A 6,088-nucleotide genomic window follows, 5' to 3' on the forward strand; every position below is an offset into this window, starting at 1 on the left:
ATCAATAAATATTATTGTCTAATGCCATTAACTATGTGAAATCCCATCATACACATGCACCATAATGTAGTTACTTTTTAATAATACAACAACCACTTGCTTTCTCCTATTATTTGCATACTATCACATACAATGGAGTTCTATTCTTCACATTGGCGGTACCTATTCTGTCTACTTCACTTATCTCAATAGGTACATCTTATTTTATTTTATTTTATTTTTATTTTATAGATTTTATTTATTTATTCATGAGAGACACAGAGAGAGAGAGGCAGAGACACAGGCAGAGGGAGAAACAGTTGCCATACAGGGAGCCCAATGTGGGACTCGATGCCGGAATCCCAGGATCACGCCCTGAGCTGAAGGCAGATGCTCAACCGCTGAGCCACCCAGGGGTCCCCAATAGGTACATTTTAAATGAAAATTCCTTTTATGGTAAGTGGCTTTTTTTAAAATCAGAACCATAAATGAACGGACTTGCATTTTTTCTCCTTTCATATCAATCCTACTATCTTTATCAATTTTAGCGTTTCTTACAAGCCACGGAACTATATCCTTCATCTTCACAATCTTTACACTCATATGGATGTATATTTTTAAACTGATTCTACAATTCTTCCATTTGTCTTGGCATCTTACATGGACATATTTTTAAATAATCAGTAATAAGGTTTATTATACTTTTGCATTAATTCACTTGCATTATAAAATTGATATACATGAATGGTATAACATGCTGAAACATTTCACAGCATATGGGGATATGAGTTTAAATGCAAAATAATCCCTCACTCAACCAACTCTCCAACCTCACTCCTTTGTTATTTAGATTTTATCATTTCAAATATTTCAAATGTGTCCCATATACATGACTGAATTTCATTTCCCTTCCTCTCTATGTTTCTCTTATCCTGTATGTTCTGCATTTTTCACCTAAAATACTTATTTTGTCTTATTAATGTTTCCTGTAGTTACAGAGCATGGCATTGTAGGGGTATATCAAAACTTATGTTTTTCCCAATAGTGAGTGATTCAGTGCTTTCAGTATTTTTTTTTTTTTTTTGCTTTCAGTATTTTTTTTGTTTGTTGTTTTGATTATTTCATTACTATGGCACACAATAGTATATTTAGCAAATTTTGTGCACTCATATGATAGTGCACAAGATATTTTTGCAAAACAAGACCACAAAGTATAATTACTTCTTTTTCTTGATTTGTGTAGACACCAGGGAAATTTAAGGATTATAAAATAATGATTTGTTGGACAATAAGTTACAGCTTATTGTTATAGCAGGTATAATAAAAAAAATAGCAGGAACATAGTATTGTTTTTGAGAACAAGTGGAATTAATTTCCGAAAATGTATTTATAGTCGAAACCTACTACCATAGAAAATTCTAGAAAGTACAAAAATACACAAACAGAATGTCTATTAGCCATCAGAATGACATCATCACATGTCATGTAGCTCTGGAAAAACTCTGCTTTTCACTTCAGAGAGAATCAAAGTGAAAAATGTAAATCACATCTTAATATTATAAGAATATTTTTTAAAAAGAATAATTTTTACATTATAGACTCTGAAAGAGCAACACTTTGAACACTGCTGCCCTAGACCTGTTAATTGCTGGCTTGTAGTCATTTAGGTCTCAGCCTCCTCAGAAAGGTTTTGAATCACCAAAATGGAAGCAGTCTCTGAGCCTCATCCACTTATTCTCTATCACTTTAGAATAATATAGTTTCTTGTCACTTACCCATTTCTGGGATTATTTTTAGATTTTTAATTTATTTTTTAGCAGCATATAACTTTGATCTTCCAGACTGTCACTTCCAGAAGAGCAAGACTTTATCTGTCCCTTAGACACAAGTCTTCCAAATATATTTACTTAATGAATGAAATATCTTCCCAGAATATTTTTTGTTGTTCTCAACCTATTTTTTGGATGGATTTTCATACATAGTTTTTGTTATATTAAAGCCAATACTATTGGATTTGAATGAGATCAGGTGAGGTGAGATTGACAGCTTTTAAAGTACTGTGTTTTGACATGGAAGGATAGATTTTTAGCATTCATCTAAGTGGTTTATTTTATGAGCAAATATCTAACTTTTAACTGAATCTGTATGGTATTAACTTTTGAAAACCCTATGCCATGAAAAAAATCATGGTAGAAAATTTAGAATAGTTTCTTTTAAGTCTTTTCTCCAGGTACAGTTTTCTCCAGATTACCTTGTTCCATCAATGCAATCAGGCCTAGAAGTTAAGATTTTATGTTGAGCAGTGCTGATGTGGATTCCAATTTTGCTGTATAGGATAATCAAGAAAGAGTTAAACTTCTCTGTATTTTGCATGAAAGCAGGTAAAGCACAATAAATATGCCCATGACGTCATAGGTCCTTTTCAAAGTTCAAAATCCAAGTCTAGAATTGTCTATGACAGACGCAAGCCACTGTGTGTGTGAAGCATGTCTGACAGATGTTATGATTTTATGTATGTCTAGTATTACATGTATCATGATCACACATATTTAATTGGATTTCAGTGGAGTGAAATAGGAAGCATAAGGATCATTTCAAATATGAAACCAAAAAGGATATCAACCTTGTATTATAAAAAAAGAATGAAAAAATGATGACATTAGGCGTCCTGCCTTCTTCTACTCCCAGGAAGCTGTGTGAGTATATTTGTTTTTGTGGAGTATATTCTACTTATGAAGAATGCTATACAGGTATTTGTTGTGATCTTGGGCAATCCCCTTAGCCTCATCTTTATTTTTTTTTAATTTTTATTTATTTATGATAGTCAAACACAGAGAGAGAGAGAGCGAGAGAGAGAGAGAGGCAGAGACATAGGCAGAGGGAGAAGCAGGCTCCATGCACCGGGAGCCTGACGTGGGATTCGATCCCGGGTCTCCAGGATCGCGCCCTGGGCCAAAGGCAGGCGCCAAACCGCTGCACCACCCAGGGATCCCTCATCTTTAAAATAAGAGTGGTCATGGTACCTCGCTCAGAAATCTTGTTCATGAGCTTACATGAGTTATTATATGTAGGGAACTATTCTGAGAGTTTTCCATACCCTAAGCACTCAATAAATGTTAGTTATTATTACTGTTACAGGGATCCACTGCTTTCAGGATGCATGAAAACAAGTGACATGGAAAGTGGTACATTGAATGAGAGCGGTCAATTCTCTGAATTTCCCAGAAATCTTTATTTCTATCTCTTCTGTTGTCCGCTCTGGAACTAACTCTGTGTACATCAACTCTTCAAACCTCATTTTGCCACATTTGTAAAACAGGATTAATTCTCTTCATCATTGGGATGTTAAGAAGATCAAAGGAGTCAATACTTTCAAGTACTTAGAACCTTGTAAACAATGAGGCAATTTATCTTTGTAAACTAAATATGAAACCAGGCTTAATATTCACAAATGCTTAATATTCATACTAATATTTATTTAAACAACACTTAAAAATAAATAATAACTACAAGTTCTCATAAGTGTCATAAAATAAAATAATGGGATGCAGTGAAAGAGAATGCAGCATGGGAAAGCAGAGAAAGCATCCTCATGAATGAAATCATATTTAAACTGGGTAGGAAAAGGTAAAGAAGGGATCCCTGGGTGGCGCAGCGGTTTGGCGCCTGCCTTTGGCCCAGGGCGCGATCCTGGAGATCCGGGATCGAATCCCACATCAGGCTCCCGGTGCATGGAGCCTGCTTCTCCCTCTGCCTGTGTCTCTGCCTCTCTCTCTCTCACTGTGTGCCTATCATGAATAAAAATTAAAAAAAAAAAAAAAAAAAAGGAAAAGGTAAAGAAGTAGAAGAAAGAGTGTACAGAGGTTTTAGAATATTTGAATGAGGGCTGACAGTTAAAGCTTGGTGGTTAAGTGGCATGCAGATCAGGATGGGACATGCAATGATGGCCAGTTCACGTAGGTCATCATAGTCCCTACCAGGCACTATAGATTTTCATTCACGTGGTTTGGGATGCTAGCAATTGTTTGTAATGAATAGAATCATTAGAAGAAGCAGCAAGGCCAGATGGGACACAGCAGCTTTGGTCTAGGAAGGAAGCAAAGATGGTGGCTTGAACTAGAGAGGCAGCAATGGAAATGGCTAGAATTTGGTATATACCATGGCAATGCAATCAGGGAATGAGTTAACTGCATAAAAATATTCCCTTCTAATTTCTATAGCTGTGATCTAATTAAGAACTTTAAAGATTGTAAAAAAATCTTATGGAGCTACTTCCCAACATGTGATTCAAATTAAAATCAAATCTATAAAGAATCTCTAACACAGTTTTAAAAATTCTGATTTGGTCCTTGAAGGGAAACCAAATCATTCATTCATCAGTCCACACATAAAAGTCCATTAAGACTTAGGTACATTATGACACTAGAGACCCACTTGTCTTTAAGAAGCGCAAAGTTTAGGTGGAAGAGATGCAAATAAACATGCAATTGTGATACCATGTGGCAATTCTATAGGAGGAAAACAAGAACTACCATTTTATAGAGCATTAGCACCAACTGTAATTTATTGAAGAAGTTTTTACATCACAAAATGAAAATCAAGACAAGGCTTCGTAGTGAAGGATGAGCTGGGTTTAGCCAAGGGAAGAACACAAGTCCAGGCACAGGGAAAGCTTTTATTTTTTATTTATTTATTTTTTCAGGGAAAGCTTTTAAATGGTGCAAAGGAATAGAAGAAATTATACTTTTGGAAATCAACTGGCTCTCAATGGCTGAATTCATGAATAGAATATCTGTAAATACATATAAAATAAAAAATAAATCCCTTTTTTCTTCTAATTAACTTTATAATGGTTCAGAACACATCATTTTCCAAAGAGCTAAATTAAGTGAAGATTTAACTATGTGTAAATAACATATAAGATTAAAAATATTTTGGGCTTAACCTATTTGTAAATAAATATCTACTAGGAGTCCAGTAGGCATATCCTCATAAAACTACAAAGCTTTGAAGACTCAACTAATCCTAAAGTATATTTTTTTAGTACTAACGTCATGTGGCATGTTTTGAAAATGACATAACGTTGACTCATTATAAAATAGGTTCCACTAAAAACAAATAGACTTTTAACAGCAAATGGAATGAGTACTCATTATTTTCATATTGAAAGCCTTAGTCCCCAAATTTAACATGTACCTTTCATTACAAATATCCTTCTCCATTGTATTTGCAAGGAAATGATTGACCTAAAAGATTAAGTACTCTAAGTTTAAGTTTAATATACTTTTGATAATACACATTTTCCAGGGTTATATGGTTTACCCTAAGCTTCAGAAGGAAATTTCAGAAAATAGTTCTGAGGTTTTAAAATACAAGTTGAAATTGACTTATTCATAAACCACAACAATTTTTTATGATAATTATTTCAATATTGAAAATTCCAGTGTGCTTCTAAGCTTTCCATATATATATATATATATTTTTTTTTTTTTTTTTTTGGATAGTCACTCAAAGCTGTTATACTCCAATCCATACCCAGTTTCTTCCTTTGCACAACAATGAAATTACCATGATGTCAATAAAAGTCTTTCTAAAGTTTCCAAAAAGAAAATATGTCAAGGTACATTATGGTAATCTTGGCAGTGATTAGTTGGTTTAAATATTTTTTTAAAGACGTGTTTTTGGTTCCTTTAGTTAGTCGGCCATAACTCAAATTTTGAAATAAAGCAATGATAATTAAAGTTGGTTGTTGTTTGAAGCCATTAGAGGAACTTTAAAAAATATAAATTCCTAAGAAATTTCCCTTGGAGATTCTGAATAAGTGTGTGTAACTGAGAAATCTACATTTTTTAACAGGCACCAAAAGTGATTTGCAGAATCAGATGGAAGTGAGTAAATTCTGTTCTATTCTTTCTTCTGTTTTTGTTTCTCCATGTAGTAGAAGATTCCATTACCGAAGTTTTTATTTATTCATTCCTCTACTTTTAATTTTTTGGAGAGTAGCAGATCTCATCATTCTAAGTTTGGAGGCCTTAGGCTAATGTCAGACAAGAAGAAACCCTACTTTGTACTATTAAAATTGTCTTCTCCTAAGGATCTCAGATCCGAA

Source organism: Canis aureus, chromosome 13 (assembly GCF_053574225.1).
Source record: "Canis aureus isolate CA01 chromosome 13, VMU_Caureus_v.1.0, whole genome shotgun sequence".
Lineage (NCBI taxonomy): Eukaryota > Metazoa > Chordata > Mammalia > Carnivora > Canidae > Canis > Canis aureus.